Below are 12,553 nucleotides of genomic sequence, written 5' to 3'. Positions count from 1 at the left end.
AGATACTCATAGTCCCGAAATTCCATAGATAGTAATCTATAGTACACCCAAAATAAAAATTATCCTCAGATTAAAATACGAGTAAAAGTACTCTTTTGTAACCGACTTCGAGCGAAATATACTAGCGAGCAAATGATTAACGAAGTATAGTATCTCATTCGTTAATCATTTGCTTGCTAGTAGAAATCGCTCAAAATCGGTTACAAAAGAGTACTTTTACTCGTATTTTAATCTGAGAATAATTTTTATTTTTAGAATTTACAAAAATTTTATATAAGTTTTTTATTAATCCAGCAAATTTAAATAATATAAAATGTTTAATCTGTTTAATAAAGATTAGTAATGTACTATTACAAATATGCAGATTAGATATCAAAAAGATTACTGGGAAATCTACGGCCATAGCGATAAATATAGAACGCTCACTGGACCAAAAGCTAACACCAAAAAATAGAAAAAAATATGTTTAAAATGTTATTGTTTCTGTACAAATTAGTAAATTGTAACAAATTTCATCAAAGACAGCAGAATAATTTTCAGCTTACATAAACTGTACAATAAATGATTATTTCTTCGAAAAAAGTCGATATACACAAATAGATGATAATTACTGTATTTAATAAAGCTTTTATCCATTTTAAGTTGATATTGTAAAAATTAAGCTACTCAATTTGTGTTTGGCCTTTATAAATTAGAGTTTCGGAGTGTTTTAGTGTGAAATTCAATTAAGTAAACAGAAACAAAGATAAGCTATTAAATATAAACAGGACAATACAATAATTTTACGTAAATTGATTATAAATACAAAAATCGAATTATTTCAAAGGTAAGACGAATAAGCTGACATTTTTCGAATAGACCTTATAATTCATAGCATTTTTGCATGGCTGCTATTTGATTGTTTTATGTTGGTAAAAGGTTAATGTTTTAAGATAAAAGTGGATGTTGTTGAAAAAAGATAAAAGTGTCGAAATATAATATTCACATATAAAAATATTTATATATGTCCATATTAGAAATTTGAAAATAATTATAGAATATCCTTGATAGATATATCCTGTGATCCCCTTTCTTCTGGCTTATTTCATTTTTTTCTAATTCGTACATACACTCAAATTACTATTTCTACTCGAAAATATGATATCTTTTATAACTATTAATAATATAAACATTTTGTTCTCTTATATATTACCTTCAATTACAGCTGCAAACTTTAACACATTCAGCATGTCACAAAGTACTATTATTTCGATTATTACTTTTTTATGAATACACCTGAGACCCATGACAATATATATTAACCTACTTTAAGTATTGTTATTTTATTTAGAAGTCATTTTAAACGTTATTATCACATCAAATTATGAAATGGAATGTCTTAAGTGTAAGAGTAAAAGGGAGGGGAAAGAAATGTGTTTTTATATAATTTATAATAAAATTTACTTAAATTTACGTGAAATATCGACAATTTTTTTCTCGAGAAAACTATTTCTTCATAAAATTAACTATCTATATGAATAAAACTTTCCATAATACATCAGTTACAATGACTGACATTCCTTTATTACCCTTTGTGTAGTATGTATTATGTACTAAACATAGTTTCCTAGATTGTAGCATAATAATATGCATAAAAACTGAAAATTCTGTTAATTTGTAAACGCAGATACTTTCACATAAAAAGCATACTATACCCTCTGTATATTTAACATCAGTTATACGCGAGTGCATTTTTCTAAATAAACCTGTTTAATACATAATTTATTTGACAGAAAGAAATTGTTTATGGCCTTTATTTCATATATCTAGTGTTTTTCTCATGATATTATTTCAAATATCGGAAAAAATGTACATTTCATATATCGACATATATGAATATTTTTATACGTGAATATTCTATTTCCATACTTTCAGCTTTCTTCATCGACAAAATCTACTTCTATCTTAAAACATTAACGTTTTACCAACATAAAACACTCCAAATAACAATCAAGCAAAAATGCAATGAATTATAAGCTTTATTCGAGAGATGTCACCTTATTCGTCCCATCGTTGATATAATTAGTTTTTTCTGTATTGACACTTAATTTACGTAAAAATTATTGTATTGTCCCGTATATATTTAATACCTCATCTTTCTTTCTGTTTACGAAATTGAATTTTACAGTAAAATACTCAGAAACTCTAAATATAGTGATTTTCCAATTATACTGATTTTGAAAAAGGAAAGCATAATATACAAACATTTGAACTAATTTTGTCCACATCTAAAGGAGTATTTATGTTAATTTTCGTCTTAATTATTAAAATATGTTAAAAATTTACTTGTTTAAAAAAGATCATTATATTCTACTTAACTTTCGATTGAGCTAACAAGGAAAATAAAATTTCCTTCTGTTTTTGCCATGATAAGATCATTTGGCGTGATGAATCTAATTATCTCAAATGTTAATAAATTAAATTAATTTTGAAACAGAAATAAATAAGAATGTCTGTTCAGAAATTGAGGAACAGAAACAAAGTACGTTGTCGAAGTCATACATTGTCTAAAAAATTATAACGTTGTGAAGTCTCCATTTGATGATAAATTTATAATCTTGATTTACAATGCAATATTTAAACGATAACTTCAAGCAGAAATCTGTACACTCTGAAATGAGATGTGCAGATAAGTTGACTCAGCAGGTCCACAAAGCGATAAAAAGATGAGAAACAAAATTTCAGTGGGCACAAATGTTTACGAAATTGACCTAAAGAAATCATAACACCGATCAAAAAGCAAAGATGCTTCTTTTTGAAAAAGAAAAAAAAAATTTTTTTCATTTCGCTGGGAAAAGAACTTTTCATTTGCATAAAACCAGGAGATTACCTCCATTTTAGAGAATCATTGCATCTATAACAGTTCTAAAGAAAATATTATAAGAAATAACAAGTTCTTCTATACACTTGTCACATATACTTCTGCATTTGAAAATGACTCGTGTTTGTGAAAGAAAGATGTCCCCCATCAATGGCCAAATGGATGAAACCACTCAAGGCTGGTAATTGGTCGTGGGTTCGCGCCTTGCTGACAAACTAGTGATTTTCCGTGTTTTCTTTACAATTATATCTTTAGGAGCCACTTTTACTTAAAAAGGCATTCCCCATTGGCAGAACGTCAACGTGTCGCATTACAGTATGCCAATGAAACGAAATCGAAATAAAAATGTAGCGTATGTGAAGTCCCAAAAACGGTTAACATTAATATTTATATTAGAAAATTGTTAAAATGAATGTAGAAAATCGTCCATTGTTAAAAGGGACAAAAGCCGATCAAAGATCGTATTTGACGCGTTAGTCATTTGAAACCGCGACGCATGAAAAAAAAGGAGAAAGATGTCGAAAGACAAAAAGGCCTAATGTAAAATAAAACGCAATAATTGTAATGAGTAATGATTGTAGACGAATGTCCTCCAGTATAGATGGACCTTTGACAAGTCGCTCGTATACGAAATTTAGATCATTAAAATTAGGAAAAAGGGAAAAGTTAATTATAAAAAGAAACTTCATATCAAAGCATTGAATTTCAAAAATCTCTCAGACTAGACAACAATAGGGAAAATATGAGCGCAAGTTTCAAAGTTCCATCAATTCTTTCCATCCTGAGTAAACGGAGGGTGTCAAGTAGATTTGTCGAGGCGGCTCTTTCTCGTGACTCGAACAGGGGTCGTTTTTCGCTTGGAAACAAGCGAGGGACCAATCGAGAAGAGAGAAAGGAAGGACGTGGAGCCAATCAACATGAACAATACGAAAAAGAGAGATTGAAGTAATCGCCGAATTGGAAGGACAAGAGACTTTTCCGAGAGGTTTCAAGGGAGACAAGAGGTGTTCCAAGGTGTCCATCGAAAGGTCCGCCGACGCCAACCGACGAGTCGCTGCACCTGCCGCTGCCCCGGGACCTTCTATCGAGCGACGATAGGAAACACATCGGCACAAAAACGTTCGAACGTTCACCTTTGTAACGATCTGTGTATAGTGTGAGTTGTTTTATATTTAAATAAACGGGTTTCTTTGTGAGACACTTATTGTCTGTGTCATCCTCCTCACACCCACACGCGAACGACCCATTGGCAGAACGTCAACGTGTCGCGGATTACACGTATGCCAATGAAACGAAATCGAAATAAGAATGTAGCGTAGATCCTAACAGAGACTGACACAATTTAAATCTCTTAAAAACCACGACAATAATTACAATTTGATTTTTCGAATATAATATGTTGGGAACTACTTGGCTTGTTAATGTTCTCGTCCTTGTGATTAATTTACACAGTAGTGCCAGTACATATCATATATTCAATGTTACTTTAAATAAATTTATAAATCATTATCATTACACCCATACAAAATGTAACTTATTCTGACACTCTTACAATTGATAACAGTAAAACATGTTTTACGCAGAACTCGAATAGAACGGAAATCTGCATAAGCGGAAAAAATTCTACGAACGGAGCGGTTTTTTATGTTAAAAAAACCTGTTCAAAACGGAAACTTGCCAAACCAAAAAAAATTATCGGTACAGTGTCTTGTTTACACAGGTTTTGCTGTACTTGCTTTATACATTTGATATACTTTATACACGTCATATTGCCAATTTATTTCTCTTTAACGTAAATTTCAATATCATTATTTTCATTTATTTTTATAAAGTACTAAATTTTTTCAATTTTTTTTTCTAATAATTTCTAATTTCGAAACGTTTATATATGAAACAATATATAAACATTCCGAAATTAGATAATAAAAATACATTTAAGTAATTATTTTCATATCTAGTATTATTGCAGTGTTTTGCAATTGATGGCAAGATGTGTATGTTCTTCTATTATTTGAGTTAATTGGACTGAAATTTTTAAATTGCAGATCTGAACAGTCAAACCAGTGGTCTGTCGTTTGTTAATCTCGAGAACTAATAAACTATAATAAGACAGATAGAAGCTTCATATACTTATATAATAGCGACATCGAGAGAATAACGTATCGTATTCTCATAACAAACATTCTTTATTTTTAATGGATATTCTTTAATGCAATATGAATTGATTTTATACCTTTCTATTTCAAAATTCTTATTTTCCTAATTTCTGACATATATTTATTACTTGCATCTAGCATCTAGCATCTAATAGTCATTAATGTTTCATGCATTTGCTATTAAATTGTGTTGCATAAAAGACAATCCAGGAAATAATACTAATAAAAGCCTTCTATTCAAAAAATTTAAAAAACCGATGGAATCGGTAAAATTTCAATTCTAAAAAACTTTAAGTTAAAAACCAAGTAAAAAAACTACTCTTTAATATCCGACTTTGAGTGAGTTAAGAAAACAAATAAACAGAAACGAAAACATGCTATACTTTTTTCATAATTTTATTGGTTCTATTTCCCAAATGCATTTCGCCAAGCCTCATCAGTGAGTAGTTGAGTTTTGGTAACCTCCGTTCCTTTTATGCTGGATGATGTTTTCCCAGCATGCATCTATCTGCATACCGTCATTCAGATTGATTAAATTTGCATATTCTTTAATACAAAAATGTTCTATTATTCTACGTTTTAAACAATCTTCTTCTTTATAAAGTATTTTTATATTATTTCTGTCTATGTTACAAAAATTATTTTCATAATGTAGGTACCACGGCGATTCTTCTCTTTTTAATCTTATTGCTGCCTCGTGCTCTTTTAGACGTACTTCTAACTTCCTTCCGGTTTCTTTGACGTAAGACTTCGTTTGTGGACAAGTACAAGATAATTTATAAATTACACCTGCAACATCAAGTTTGTTTAACATATTGGCATTATCTTTGTTTATGACATTAACTATATTTAACAATTTGTTTTTTTGTTTTGCCACGATACATATAGAATACTGTTTGAAAATTAATTTATATCTCTCATAAAGTTTATGTACATACGGAAATTTAACATATATAATATTATCAATATGATTCTTTACATTATATCTGTAATTTACAAATTGATTGTACCACTTACATAATAAATTCTTTGGATAATCATTCAATAAATATTTTTTAAAAAGTTGTTTTATTTCTTTATCTATGTCTGTCTTGTAAGGATGTCCTGTTCACTATTTTTTTAAGGTCCATAGTAAAGACGTTTTTTTAAATTTCTACGGGACAATATGATTTGTAATTAATAGTCTTTTTTGTATTACATGATTTTTCGTACTTACGGAATACGAAAAATCATGTAATACAAAAAAGACTATTAATTACAAATCATATTGTCCCGTAGAAATTAAAAAAAACGTCTTTACTATGGACCTTAAAAAAATAGTGAACAGGACATCCTTACAAGACAGACATAGATAAAGAAATAAAACAACTTTTTAAAAAATATTTATTGAATGATTATCCAAAGAATTTATTATGTAAGTGGTACAATCAATTTGTAAATTACAGATATAATGTAAAGAATCATATTGATAATATTATATATGTTAAATTTCCGTATGTACATAAACTTTATGAGAGATATAAATTAATTTTCAAACAGTATTCTATATGTATCGTGGCAAAACAAAAAAACAAATTGTTAAATATAGTTAATGTCATAAACAAAGATAATGCCAATATGTTAAACAAACTTGATGTTGCAGGTGTAATTTATAAATTATCTTGTACTTGTCCACAAACGAAGTCTTACGTCAAAGAAACCGGAAGGAAGTTAGAAGTACGTCTAAAAGAGCACGAGGCAGCAATAAGATTAAAAAGAGAAGAATCGCCGTGGTACCTACATTATGAAAATAATTTTTGTAACATAGACAGAAATAATATAAAAATACTTTATAAAGAAGAAAATTGTTTAAAACGTAGAATAATAGAACATTTTTGTATTAAAGAATATGCAAATTTAATCAATCTGAATGACGGTATGCAGATAGATGCATGCTGGGAAAACATCATTCAGCATAAAAGGAACGGAGGTTACCAAAACTCAACTACTCACTGATGAGGCTTGGCGAAATGCATTTGGGAAATAGAACCAATAAAATTATGAAAAAAGTATAGCATGTTTTCGTTTCTGTTTATTTGTTTTCTTAACTCACTCAAAGTCGGATATTAAAGAGTAGCTTTTTACTTGGATTTTAATTTAAAGTTTTTAGAAAAGCCTTCTCTCATTATAGAATAAAGTGACATTTAACTAAGGATCAATAAAAGTAATTTCAAGTTAAGTTCATAGAACAGAATAACGGTATGTTTGATCAAAGACCTGAAATTCCATAGGGAGTAATCTATCTCCTTGTTCACCGAATTTTCCCCGTAAAAATTTAAATTTTTCATCTACAGAGTAATTGTAAATGGAGGACACAATGTACTGTAAGCCTATACTACTGTATTTTCCTAATTGTACTTTCGTGGTTTTTACCAACTTCGCTTTAGTCGTCACATCGGATAACTCGACACATTTCCATTCCTTTTGGCTGTCGACTTATGCGGACCCGACTATAGTATATTATAATACGCGATTCGCGCTGCTATGCAAAGTTTCATTAAATTTAATACAAATCTGTTTAATTAAAAAAGACAAATAAGATGTAATTGTTTTTTGGGGATACTATAGATTACTATCTATGGAATTTCGGGACTCTGAGTATATATCCGAACTGAGGGGACCGAGAAGAGTTCAACGATATCCTACTTTTGGACCAGAGACCAAAAATAAGAAAGTTATCAAGTACTTTTTTAATGCTTTCATACAGACAGCACCGTAGTTGCTAGTGCTGCTATCTCGCGGTAAAGTCTGAAAACAAATTTTAAAAAAACACGCTGAAAGGCAAGAAATTGCACGAACAGTCGAATGCCACTTACTTTTTTTTTCTTTTGTTCAAGAACTACCGTGAATCAATAACTAGTGACGTTAAACAATCGGCGGCATGCCGGCGGTTCCCCTCCCGGGGGAGTCCGTCGGGAGCACGAACAGTCGAACGCCATTCCTTTTTTTCTTTTTGTTCAAGCATCCCGACTCCCGTCGCGATAGCGCGGTCGGCTCGTAGTACTAGCTGACCGCGAGCGATAGCGAGACTGAGGGGCCGTAGCCCCCGAGATCGACTAGCGAGGATGTGCGAAAAGGACTTAACTCAAACTGTAGACGATCAGTGTGCCCATGGATCAACATCTGCTACTGTTGAAGGTATATATGGCCGACTTACCGGACTGCCTGTTAAACACGCGATTGGCTTAGCGGAGAGAGCGACGCGACTTCCGATCATCACGCGATCGCCGAAAAAAGTATGATAACTTTCTTATTTTTTGCCCCGGCACAAAAGTAAGATACCATTGAACTCGTCTCGGTCCCCTCAGTTCAGATATATACTCAAAGTCCCGAAATTCCATAGATAGTAATCTATAGTACACCCGTTTTGTTGCCATTATGTAATGTTGAATATTTAGAATGAATTATTTAGTAATATAGGAATTGCTTATCTATAAATTTAATTGATATTTTCTGATCATTATCGTTCAAATGAGGTGATTTTGATAAATATTTTATTTTAGCAATTCTATCCAATGTAAAAACAATAAAGCATATACGATATATTAACTTGTCTTCAATACGTTATTTGATCTGCAATTTTGAAATTAATATAAGATGCAAAAATTTATACTGAAGTCTGACTTTCTACTTTAATTAATGTTGAGAACGGAGTTAGATAAATGAAAGTCGAGACCAGACATGGAAAGCTATGTCAGGAGGTTCCAATTAAATACGTAAGAATTTCTGGTATAGAGAGGAAGTCACGTAATTTCAATGAGTTTATGATTTTTGATTGCTCATAATTCCCATGTGAATGCCCTTTGTCAACGGGAGTGTGCATATAGAGAGAACAATCCCTTCTCTTTATAAAAATAAAATACGATTAGTAGGTAAGGCTATGCTCTGGGCCGTGATTTTGATTGTTAATTTTTTCATTAGTATCTCTTCAAGTTTGCAAAGTCATTGTTCATTCTCATGTTATAAGCTTATCAGTTTATATAAATTTATCATGTTTAATAAATTTTTCGTTAACAAATAGCTTTTAATTAAAATATTTGTTATAAAAATGTGCAGAAAAAACAGGACAACGTAAAGAGTTTTAAAATTTTTTCTTCTCGAAATTTATGATTGTAAAAAAAGCGAATTTAAATAGAGAGCCTTTTGCACGCAGTGTTCTTTCAATTATTTTTCAGTTGAATTTTCTTTCGTAAAGTTTTCTTTTAATTCTGAAATCATCTGATGAATGTAGCTTACAGTTTGTACAATACACAGGTGTGGAGACAATAAGTATAAGTATAATAAATAAGCATTTATAACGTTTTAATGGAAGCGAGTAATTATAAAACTTTTATGTTTATTTTTGAATGTATACATAATATATGTGTTACATTGTAAGCATAAACTACATTTACATAATAAATTAAATTATTTTCAGTATTTCATAATTACAAACGTAACTAATTGCAGATATAATATATTATATCAATGATGAAAAAAAATGTTCTTGCTGTAATTTATGTCTATGCCTTTCCTCTAAAAAAATTGGATTAGATGCCATTAGGAACAATTTGTGTAGAAAAATCTTTCCAGTAGATGTGAAAAGGAGTAAACTCAAAAGGTTTGTAATTAAAATGAGACATATGCCTTTGTCTATTTCTGAGTATTAATGATAAATTTATTTATTGTTGTTTCTATGCCTTATCTTATGGGAAATTTTCTGTACTTTTTAAGTTAAATATTTCAATAGTTTTATTTTACAACTATATTAAAAACAATATATATATTACATATTTAATAGATAATATTAAATATAAATATTAACACATTAGTCTATTTATTTCCAACGAAAATTTTATTATTAAAGGAACATGTACGATTTAAGATAACGGTTGAAAAATCGTCTCTGGTCACATATAAAACTAGGCTATAAATAAATAATAATTCGTTATAAATACATTTATTGCCTTCAAATGCTAAAATGAGATGTTACATTATCATTTAGCTTAAATAAATTTTTTAATGTGTTTAAAATTTGCATGTGAATCTAATTTTCTTAAGTAGTACGATTTTGGCAACTTTCCTGTATGAGAATCTATGCGTCAAGTGATAACGTGATACAATATTAACCAATTATTAATTCATACCAGAACAAAATAAAATTAGTTATGCATTACAAAAATTAATTAGTCAAACAAGTAATTAATAATATTTCTAGCATTATTTGAATAAATACTATTAAATTTTATTTATATCTTATGAATAACAATAACTACCATCCTTATGTAGTGAAAAAACACGCATGACGATCCACGAATACAAACTCAAAAATCTTTAACTACACTAAATTTACTAAACTTTCGTCATAAATAAAAGCAAAGACAACAGTAACTTAATATAACAATATGGAATAGAAGTTCATTCTAATAATGCCATATAAAAAGATTTATAACCTCGAATCTAAGTGCATATGTATTACGTGTATCATAGCAACTGCTAATGTTTGGGAAATATTGAAGATAAGTAAGGCTCTTTCATTATTGGACTTATCTCAGTTTAATAAGGAGTAATGTAATATAAAATACGAGAAACAAAGTACTCCGTTTGAAAATAATGAAATGTTGTATTTTGAGGGCATTTATTTAAATTTATTTTATTTATTTCTTTTGCTGAGTAAATTAATTTGCAAACGAGAATTTATATTATTTAAACAAGAAGACAATATATGAAATTTGGAAATGTTATAATATTTTCACTTACTTCTTTTACAGAATTAAATTTGTTACATTCAAAATGGATTCTGAAGATATTCACGACACATTTGGACATTATTTTTGCATTATTTTAAACTTGGCAAGATATTTTGGAGTAAATGTCTTTAGAAGTAATCACGGGCAGAGTAAGCTGAATTATAAAGTGATTTTTCGTTGTTTCTTATACACTTTATTTTTATCATTTCTCATTCAAATTATATACATAATGATAGACGATTCGAATAAGAATATGAATTATTGCATTGCTTTTATTCCAAATAAATCTGCGAAAATAATTTATATGGTCTTATTTCTTATGAACATTACACTTTTGTACTTGTTTTACTTTGCTGAATCTGATAAAGTTTATTATTTCTTGAAAGATTTTGTTCTGATTTTTAAACCAGTTAATCACCATTTAGGAGATTTAATGAGTGATAACTATAGAAAGAACAAAACTGCTTTTTGTTATAGTGCACTGTCTTTCATTATTTGCTATTTTATATTATTTAATTCAATTGGATATTTACGATATCAGATAAACAGAGGAAAATGGAACTTTTTGGATACAGTTTGTATTGTGTATATCATGACCGTTATTTGGTATAGTTTGGGAATCACTATTCTTACCTCATATGCTGGGTATTTAGTAATTAAAGTATTTGTAGACATTCTACGAGCTTTTATAAATTATTTAGACAAATTGAAAAATGTCAGATATATAAACACATATATATATTTGTATACGTGTATATTTGAACTTTTGGAATTACTCGATGAAACAGCCGGTTTCCTTATTTTCTTAATATTTGTCATTATTCTTCTTGACGATATAATTATTTTGTATGTTGTTCTGATTATAGATATACCTTATTACTTTGTTATCATTTCATGTACTGTTGGAATAGGTTTGTTTTTGGCATTAATTACATTAATTTCATTTCTTGTTCCTGTATCAACTGAGGTAAGAGCTTATATGTACTGTACATAAAAGTATATAACAATTATATATAATTAGTATATGCTTTATGAAATTTTTAAAATAAAGAATTATTTGTACAGGTGTCAAATATATGGAATTATACCACATGTTTTTACTGTAACGTTTCGAAAAGTTCCGAGGAGTTAAAGGTAAGAGGTATTGAAGAAACTGAATAATTTTAAATATAATAGTCATTCTATAATATTTTCTTATAGGTACTTAATATGTTTCAAATTCAGAAGAACGGAAACAATGGCATAACTTGTAAAAAGTTTTTCGTATTGAATAAGGCTTTTATTATAAAAGTATGTTATATAATATCTTATCTTATATAAATATCAGAATATGGTAACTTCTTTTAAAAGCATTGTTTGTTTATAATCTTAAGTAAAGATATATACGTATTCTTTATGTTTCGATTTATTTGTGTTGTACTTACATTTATTTATTTACGTAACTACTTATATAAGGATATTTATATATTATTTTTGTGAAGATGTTTGTATAACCTTAAAAGAAAAATACTTTCGTAACTTGTTTCTTATTCATCTTAAAAACTGGTTGTTTGCGATTCATAATTGTGTTAAAATATTGTTTTGTCTTTACGTTGAAAGTGTTTCATTTAATGAATTCGATTATAATAAAATGAAATGGGCTGCCATAAAAGAGTTGACTCCTCAAAATTATTTATGGAAATATTTGATGCTGCAGCAATTCATAATGTACCGAAATAATTAAGATTTATATAACTTATTATGAATGTATGCACATTTTCCTATTCGAA

This window comes from Centruroides vittatus, unplaced genomic scaffold, assembly GCF_030686945.1.
Source record: "Centruroides vittatus isolate TY-2023 unplaced genomic scaffold, ASM3068694v2 contig_367, whole genome shotgun sequence".
Classification (NCBI taxonomy): Eukaryota; Metazoa; Arthropoda; class Arachnida; order Scorpiones; family Buthidae; genus Centruroides; species Centruroides vittatus.
This window is presented reverse-complemented; position numbering follows the sequence as displayed.